Below are 10,065 nucleotides of genomic sequence, written 5' to 3' on the forward strand. Positions count from 1 at the left end.
TGCTACAGGTTTTTGAATGACAGCTCCAGCGAGGAGGACTTATATGAATCAGCAAGTTCTAACAATGAGGAGGAGATGAATGCATTTGATTTGCAAGATCGGCTTGAACCTTCAAACTCCTCCACCCTTCAATTAGGTGGTCAGCCGGGAACGGGTGATAATGAGGAACCAATGATATCTTCAGGTGAAGAAGATGATAATTTGGATGATTGCTGGGTAGATGTCAGGACAAGACGTCTCCTGACAAGGAGGAACCAACGAGGATACAGTAGGAGAGCAGACCAGCAATTAGACTAATTAGTTACTCTATAAAGGGAGAGATATGACTTTGCACTTTGTCCGGAACAAAGTGTCTATTTGCAAGGAGAACTGAAGAGCACAGTTTGGAGGATTTTGATCTGAAATATCTTGTTGGGATTTGGATTTAATTCGTTGGAACTTCTACTTATTGGAATTATTTTGTGAAGGATTTTGATCTGAAGAATCTTGTTGAGTCTTGGATTTAGTTCGTTGGAACTTTTACTTATTGGAGCTATCTGTGAAAATTCCTGTTTGCTGCCTTTCTTTACAAGGACTGTTGCTTTCAGCCTTATCTGTTTATTTTAGAAGGTGGGACATAACATATATATATATATATATATATATATATATATATATATATATATATATATATATATATATATATATATATATATATATATATATATATATATACCGTGTTTCTCCAACAATACGGCCTCCACCACTAGGAAGCCCCACCATGTTTTATTGGCATAAAATCAAATTAAGCCCCTCCCCCCAAATTAAGGCCCATATTAAACATGCAAAATGGGGGGGGAAATGGGGGGGAGGGGGGGCTTGCCCTTAGGAAGTACTTTTGTTGCATGCCCGGATATGGTGCTGCCTGCATTGGTGGGGCACTTCATATTGGGAGACCTTCCACCATTGCTTTCCCTTCTCCCTTGCTGCCATGGCGTTAGGCATTTGGCACGGCCACGTGCAGCCAGTCAGGGCTCCTCCCTGCAACCGGAGCCCTGAAGAGACACTTGGCTTCAGGCGCTCCTGTCTTCCCTTTGCTTTTGAAGGTAAAGCGAACTATTTTACAAAGCCTCCCCTGCCTGAGAGGGCAGCCCAACCCCACATGGGGAGGCTAATCGGTTCCTCCCTGACCTCCCTACACTGCGCGCCTCTGACGTGCCAGTCCCTTCAGCCCAGCAAGCTCTTCCACCTCAAAGAAAGGCCAGGCGGGTGGCTGCGGAGCAGCAGCAGCAGCGGGTCCGAGCTGCTCGCAGCGGAAACAACCTCCACCCTTAGCCCGACGCGGGGAGAACGACCGAGGTTAGCACCCGTCAGCCCATCCTGCACCGAGTGCCTCCACGGCCAGCCTAGCCACGCCGCTTCCGACCGACTCCTCCGGGCGAGATTTGGGAACGAGGGGCAGGAGGAGGCACGCACGCACCCGCGGCTTGCTTTCCCAGCTCTGCCCAGCCCGCATGGCTCTGGCGCAGCCCTGGTGGGCAGCGAGCACCTCCCCGCCATAATAGTACTGCTGCTTGGTAATACAGTTCCCATTTTGGGAGTCCAGGTCCGCCTCTACTTCTACTATCTGGTAGAGTTTTTAGGCTTATTCGTGCTTTTTTACCCAACCATATAAATTTCATAACTATCTTGTTTAGCTCCTGAAAAAAAATCTTCTATCTAATTTTATAGGAATTGTATGAAAATAGTATAGTGATTGTCAGCTGGTGCTCTGTTCAAAATCCAAGAAAGAAATACTTAGACTCTTGTAATTAGAGAAAATATATCTTTTACTGGAAGTCAAGTGGTAGCAACAAGAGAATTCTGAATCTGAGGAAATAGGCATGTACATCACATATATCAAGGGATTGAAATGTTCCCACCCCCAATAGTTCAAACGGTTCTTCCAATTAAAAGTTGTGAACCTCATCATGTGGATATCTTCAGGTGGTTATGATTAGTTGACCTTGGCTTACTCAGATAAAGGTTTGCAGTTGTGCAGAGAAGAGAAAGCTAAGCAAGAAATAGAAACCCTCCTCAGTTTATACAATATTAGTAACACCTTTCCCGCTTCCACCCCCCATTATTCATGACAGCCAGAAAGAAGCAAAGCAAAGGAAGATCTTGAAGGCTGACAGTGATTTTGGTAGGCTATTTATCGCAGCTATCACCCTAATAAAGATAGTTGTAATTTCCCCCAGTTTGGCAGGTCCTTTTTTATCTGTTGAAGTACTTTCTTATAATTGTCCTCCTTTATAGAGGAACATCTCCCTAATAGCCAAATTTCCAAATATTTAGGGTTTTTTACCATCTGCAATCTCATTTTTTCTTCTAAATCTTCTTGCTGTCTTTCTGTCAAATTTTTAGCTAATATTTTGGTTTTTTTCCTTATTAATTTTTAATCCTGCTACTGCCCCATATTCCTCCAATTCTTGTAATAAATTTATCCCTATCTTCATTGGTTCTTCAATAAAAAAACACCAGGCCGTCCACAAATGCCTGTACTTTATATTCTTCTCCTTTAATCCTCAACCCATCTATTTCCATGTTTTGTCTGATCTGGATTAATAGCACTTCCAGAGTCAAAATGAAAAGTAGAGGCAATATCTGTATTGAGGTTTGTTGGACAATATTCTCCTTAAAAAATAACTCCATTTCTGTTTTGATTTTTGACCCATTTTTTTTCTCTTTTATGATCTGGGGGTTTAATGTCCATCTTCTCATTTTTTTTCCTTCCCTTCCAAATTATTTTAATGGATTGTGGTGTGCCGATAAATTTGTCATAATCTTTACTGACTCTAATTCATTCCCTAGTTCTACCATACCATATCTAATTGTGACCATGACTTATGTGGATTGGAGTAGAAAGTGTATTCTTTTTTCCCCAAATGTAATATCCTCCACTGGTCCACCAGGTTCAATTCCTGGTGGATGTTGGCAGGCTTTTCCTTTTCTTTTTATTTTTTATACTTACTAATATAATCCTTTCTTATGTCTGCCACTGCATTAAAATCCCCCACTATACATATATTTCCATGTCCAATTTCTAAAATTTTATCATGTAAATTTCTATAGAATTGACTTTGATTTTCATTCAGAACATAAATTACAACTAATAACATTGGCTTCTGACATATCTCTAATTCAAGTATCAACACTCAATGGAAATTGAGGTCTACATATTTTTCTACTGCCTTTATTCCTTCTTTGATGTATACAGCTATCCCTCTCTGTTTCTGATCCGCCAGAGCTCTAAATAACCTTCCTAGTTTTGGGTATTCTAAGCATTTCCGAAACTGTTCTTTAATATGCACTTCTTGGAGACATATTATTTCTGCTTTTTGTTTAGCCAATCTCATTAGTATTTGTTTTCTTTTAATAGGTGAGTTCAATCCATTAATGTTTAATGATATTAGTCTGGTTTCATCTTCCATCATCCTACCTATGGGTTGATATCTGCCATCTATTAATTCTTGTATCTCTTTGTGGGCGTGATCTTAATCTCATTCCTTCCTTCTCTCCTTGCTCAATTTCCTTTTTACTTCCTCCTTCTTGTTCCATTTCTCCTAGTTCCTGTCGCTGGTCTTCTTGGCTCCCTGTCTCCAGCTCATCCCTGCTACTGCTTTCTTCTGTTCCTACTATTTGGTCGTACAGGTCCTGTATTTATCCAAATTGTCTATTTTCAGCCTCTTCTCCTGCCATGTTACTAAAATCCCTTCCGGGATAAGCCATCGAAATGCTACATTTCTTTTAATCAATTGCATTGCCAGAAATTTATAATCTCTTCTGTACTCACGTACTTTCTTCGGGATCTGTTTTAAAGTTTGTATCTCTTTATCTTTATATATTAATGGTTCATCCCTCGTTATTTTATATATTATGTTCCATATCTTCTTCCTAGCAAACCTAAAATGGACTTCCCATGGTAGTCTATTATGTCTTGCATAGCTGGTTTGAATTCTATAGGCTTCGTCAATTTCTAGCAGGATCTCTCGACTTTCTCTCTGTAAACCTGGTGCAATTAGATCTGCTATGATAGTGATCAGATCTTCCTGTCTGTTCTCTATGATGTTCTGGAACCTCAAGTAGAAAGCAGCATGGTCCATTTCGAGATGTATAATTTGTTCCTCTAATTCCTTATTCATTGTCGTCATCTTTCTATCTACTAACTCCAATTTCTTCTCATTTTGCTCTGATCTCATTTCCACTACTTGTAATTTTTGTTCATTCTTCTCAATAGTTTGTTGTATTATGTCTATTTTGTTTCTAACTTGTTGATGTTCCCCTTCATTTCCACATGGTTCCTTGATATGTTCTCCTGCATCTTCATCTGATGCTCCTGCAACTTCATCATGGTCTCTTGGATTGCCAGCAATGATGTTTGTATTGTTTGCATGTTGGACATTGTACTTTGCTTTTTGGCCCCCAACATTCCCTCGATCGTCTTCTGGCCAGCTGGGGATGAGACTGTCAATACTGGGCTGGGTGTTGTCTTCTTTGACGTTCTCAAGGTTGATGTTATGGCACTTGTCATGTTTTTGAAACTTCTATTTACTTCTGCCCACACTAGCATCCACTTTTTGTTCTATTTCAAAGTTTTACTTTGGCTGATCTCTTTTTTTTTCCCTTTCCTACTTTTTTCTATTGTTTCTACTTTAAAACCTACCCCAATTTATCAAGTTTTCCTTATCTTAAATATTTAAACCTTCCCAATTTTCTGTATCCCTACCAATCACAAAACATACCTATCTACCTCTCAACCAAGCTCTTTCTCACTATTCCTATCCAATTTATCCTGTTTATATACTATATCGCGATAATTCCTTTTAGTCCATATACTAAATATTCTTAATCAATTCTATTAAATACTAAATAAATACTAAATAAGTGAAATAATAATAGCACACTTATCAATATAACAAACTAATTAATCGATATTTCTCTTACAGAAAGAAAGAAAAAGAAAATATGGTTACTGATTATAAGTTAGAACTTAATTATGCATAGGTATAGAAGTAGTATAAATATTTCAGTATAGATGTATTACTGTAGATTATAGTAAATTATAGTAGAGCACAGGATATATATGGTGTATAACTATAAATATATATTATTTTATAAATATATAAGTCTTATCTTATATATAAGTCCTATCATTATAAATATATAAGTCTTATCTTATAGACATAATCAAACAATATCTATAAATCCAGTTTCCCCCAAAGCTCCTTAGGTTTCTTAATTTAGATTTCATCTCAAATTCCAATTTTAAAAGACCAAGCACTTTTCAACGAATCACTGAAATTTTTCCTTTACCATTAGCACTTAGTTCTGTTTCCACGTTCCACCCTTTCTTTTCAATTTTTCCGTTTTTTAAACTTTTATTAATTTCACTAATTCCAATTATTACCTATTATTTCTTTTTAACACGTTCAATTCCAGCATTTACTTATGCCTATTTAGTGCCAAAATCCAAATAATTATCCAGTTTAATTTGCAAGCCTTTTATAATCAAATATTTTCCTCTGTATTTTCCACCTCCAAATTAATTCTTTTCAAAGTCCAAAGCCAATTTCACAACTTTCCAATTTTCTTCTCTCTGTCTCTGATTGCTGCTACTACAAAAGTCTTTGTTTCTTAATTCTGGGGTACCTTAATGTCCATGTATTTCACCTGGTTCACAAACTGCTCACAGTTTCACTGCTCCAGTACAGTCTTAGTTTCCCGGGCTGCCTCCCATCTTCATGGTGGCCATTTTGGACCACCGCTGCAACTTGTCTTTGGAGGGGGTTTATCTTGTCAGGGAGGGGAGATGCAGCTCCCCTTGACCCTCCAGGCAGTTCCCACTTTCTTCACCACCCCTCCAGTGTGGTTCTGGTTTTGGTCATGACCCTCCAACAAGAGAGCACAAAGCAAAACTGTGCATGATCGCGGATTCTGCTTTGACGCGATAAAAGCACAACTGGAAGTCCACTTCTTTCTTCTCTCCTGAGACTGAGCTGCTTGGCTTTTGAAATGGCAGGGTCTCCGGCTGTCGAACATATAAATGCTGGATTTCAAAAGCCAAGGATCTGAGACTCAGTGCTACAAGGAGAGAAGTACCAGCTTCGACAGCAGAGCTGCTGAATGGCCAGGCTGTTGCCTTCCCAGACTGAACCTTCTATTTTTCTGATTGCAGAAAGGTAGAGCTGTGAGCCTGCAAGCAACTCCTGAATTTGCTTGCCTTTCTTCACCTGATTTTGGGTAAGTTACTCTCTCTCTTTTTCTTTCTTTCTTTCTTTTTTTTGCTAAAAATTCAATATTTACATGGTGTGTGTGTGTTGTGTTGTGAGTTAATTTTGTGAGTTTGTTTACAAGCAAATTTTATGTTATGAGTTTGCTTGCAAGCAAATTTTATGTGACATTACACATTTAAGCCTTATATATTTTTGTTACTATAGTTTCAGATACTAAGAGTGACTTTATATTACTGATCTCTGCTCTTTGGATGAAAAGACTGCATTATTGGGTGAAAATAGAGATCCCTTCCATTACCTGTAGTCCTCAACTTACAATCAAGTCCAAATTTAGCAGGATGAAAAGCAACAGAGTTTGTCCACTTTTTTTTAACAAGAGACAAAGATTGGAAGTGGAACCAGATACAACAGAATTGGATCCAAAACCATCACAACAAGCACCACTTGGAGAAAGCAGGCAAGTCCAACTCTGAAATTAAAAATAATCTTCCTGACTGCTGAACATTGCAACAGTACAGCAACTTTCAAGAGAAACATGAGGGACTGCCAATTTCCAGCAAAAAGTTAGGTTGCAAATACTGTGCAAAACATGACTTTGTGAAAGAGAACGGTGCTCATGTGTCCAAAGAATGAAAACATTTCAAGATTGAGGCAGCAGGGAAAACTAAAGAACACAGTGCAACCTTCCTGGCAGTTATTTTGCCACACATGCTAAAACATAAAACCACATATAACAATTGATCTCTTCCTTATTCTACATCACTAAGTTGGAACTTACAACAAGGGGAGCAGGATGCTATAACAAAAGGAATAGATAAGATGTCTGACAAATATTTGGTACCACTTGTAGAATATTCAAAACAGTTCACAGCCTGGCAAAAATATGTAAACCATTATCAGACATAAAAGATGAGATAGAAATGCAAATTGAAAATGGACTAGATATGGGAATAAGATTGCATTCATGGTCAACTGCAGTGAAAATTGTTGGTTTCATAGCAAAAGAAATTAAAACTGAAATGTTTACTAACATTATTGAAAAGAATAGGAAAATATGTTTGATTATTGATGAAGCTTCAATGCAATCATGCAAACCAGTTGTGATAATTTTCTTAAAAGTTGAGGATTCAGTTTTCCCACCAACAATTTTTGTTGAGCTTGTTGAATTGGAAAAACAAGATGTGGAGACAATATGTTCTTCAGTTATGAGAAGTTTAAACAATGTTGGGTTTACAACATTGATACCTAGAAAAAATTTAATAGCATTTTTCTCTGATGGTGCCAGCGCTTTGCTTGGGAGAAAATCTGGAGTGAGCCCTAGGACAGCAGAAGAGTTTCCAAACATCATAATATGGCACTGCTTAAACCATCGCCTCCAACTTGTTTTATTTAATTTATTGAATAAACATTAAAACAGTTGAACAGTGCGACCTTCATGGCAGTTATTTTGCCATACATGCTAAAACATAAAACCACATGTAACAATTGATCTCTTCCTTATTCTACATCACTAAGTTGGTGCTATTTACACACACACACACACACACACACACACACACACATATTCTTATATTTTTGCTGGTATTTATATGTATGGTATTCAGCTTTGTTCGGGTATTTTCCTACATTATAGTTGTGCTTTTAAAGTTGTAGCAACATTTTGGCAGAATCTCATCTGCCATCATCAGGAATATATATATTCCTATTTACAACATAGTTCCCTTGCACATTCTTTTTGCGTAGTCATTATATCCACTATATTATATGTTTTTAGCTTTAAAATCTTCCACCTTCAGTCTTATAAAGCGTCACGATCTCTTTTTTTGTTCCAATTTCCTTTCTTCAAGTCATTCAAGTCATTCTTCAAGTTCTTCATTGATACATTTTGTTCCAGTCTTCGTAATATTCTGTCTCACTCTTATCTTTAATTTCTAGTGTTAGCCTGTCCATCTCTGCACAGGCCAAATTTTTCTTTATTATTTCACTTTCCTCTGGGATATTTACATCCTTCCAGTTTTGGGCATACCCCAATCTTGCAGCGGTTATAACATGCAACATTAGCTATATCATTCCTTTATTATATTTTCCTTCAATAATTCCCAATAGGAACAATTCTGGTCTGAACTCTATTTTGGGGGGCAACCATCTCTTCCAACCAAATCTTAATCTGCCACCAAAATTCTTTTGCTTTGGTGCATGACTACCAGCCACCAACTTGTTTTAGATGACTCCATAAAGGACATAAAGCAACTAAATCATTTTTAAATATTTATTGACAAGATATTCAGTATTTTTCATAAAAGCAATAAGAGCCAAATGGCACTTACCAAAATATCTGAACAACTTGAAATTGAAATCATAAAGATTGGTAGAGTTTTTGGACCAAGATGTCCATCTGATTGCCTCTAGTTTAAGGTCAACCCTAGCTGTGTGGCATGCTTATCCAGCACTACATCAGTATTTTCATTCAAATGAAAAATACTCAGGTATGGCTGCCCACCTTGAAAAAATATATTTTACAACTGATTTGGCATTGATGAACAACATTCTAAATGAAATTTCTCTTCTTTCAAATGCATTGCAAGCAAGAAATACAGACATCATAAAGGCTGAAAAACTTGTGCTAAGATCTGTTGGAAGAAATATCCTTCTGGGTTCAGTTCCAAATGGGGAAGAAAGACACTGGAAACATGGTGACTGCTTGGAAAGATGGTTTAATGGTGGACAGGACCACATGGCTTGGAGCTCCAAGTGAAAAGGATGATCACATACTTCAAGATGTTGGGTGAAGGAAAAGAAAAAGGGCAAGATGCTTAGAGACCCTTGGTTTTATACCATCTGTTGAGATTTGAATTTGAGCTTGTATTCTGATTTGTTGTCAGACTCCCATGGGGTCATGCAGGGGCAACTCTGTAGGCTGTCTTGAGTCCCAGGCTTGGTTGAGCCTTGTTAGATGATGATGTAATGAAAGAGCTTTGGGCAATTCCTATTATAGGTATACCTGGAGTAGATCTTTGTTATGTAAAATAGACCGGGGTCGCCAACCGGTGGGCCGTGGCCCACTGGTGGGCCACAGAGAAATGTCACCCCCAGAGCACCCCCAAAGCAATTAATCCAGGCTGTGCAGGAACACAAGGCTGCGCCGCCCACATGGCCAGCAGGAACCCTCCCCACCCACTCACTCCTTACCTGGCAAACTTGCCTTCTAAGTTGCTATTTTTCCTTTTTTTTCCCCGACCATTAGCTGTTCTACTGTGCCAGGAGATTTAGATTAGCTAGAAAGCAGGAAATCGTTGCATTTCTTGCTTTCTAGCTAGTCTTTAGATCTTTGGTTCTGCTTTTAAGTAGAGCTGAACCTTCCTTAGGACTGAAGGTTCTATTATTCAGTGCAGACTCACGGCAAGCAAATTTTATATGACAGACTCAGGTAGCCGATGGCAGATAGATCTCTGAATGATTCTGTGAGCAACTCAATCTGCCTGCTTTGCCTGATTTTGGGTAAAAGTTGCTTTTTTATATAAAAAAAATCAATATTTGCATAAATATTTATAATATTTACATACAAGCCATGCCCAGCTAGTCACATGACCACCAAGCCACACCCACAAATTAGGCCACACCCAGAACAGGCTGTTAAGCAATTTGAATCCCACCCCTGCCTCTCTGTGTGTGAGAGAGAGGGGGGCGGGAAGAGAGAGATTAGATCATGTCTCTGTCTCTGTCTCTGTCTCTCTCTCTGTCTCTGTCTCTGTCTCTCTCTCTCTCTCTCTCTCCCCAACCAATGTCAGCAAGCCACCATCAGTCAAAATTC

At 38.5% G+C, this 10,065-nt stretch overlaps 1 long non-coding RNA gene across 1 annotated transcript in view; it reads left to right on the plus strand.

The window, feature by feature from the left end:
• LOC148131348 (uncharacterized) overlaps positions 1-9,473 on the plus strand; it is a 62,274-nt gene extending 52,801 nt beyond the window's left edge. Inside the window, exons 3-4 of the long non-coding RNA XR_015749101.1 lie at positions 6,197-6,261; positions 9,137-9,473. This is a non-coding gene — a long non-coding RNA (uncharacterized LOC148131348). The remainder of the gene's footprint in view (positions 1-6,196; positions 6,262-9,136) is intronic.
• Positions 9,474-10,065: the final 592 nt, after the last annotated feature.

This window comes from Notechis scutatus, chromosome 3 (assembly GCF_049901735.1).
Source record: "Notechis scutatus isolate UNSWTSFEM ecotype Mainland chromosome 3, rNotScu1.2, whole genome shotgun sequence".
Taxonomy (NCBI): Eukaryota; Metazoa; Chordata; class Lepidosauria; order Squamata; family Elapidae; genus Notechis; species Notechis scutatus.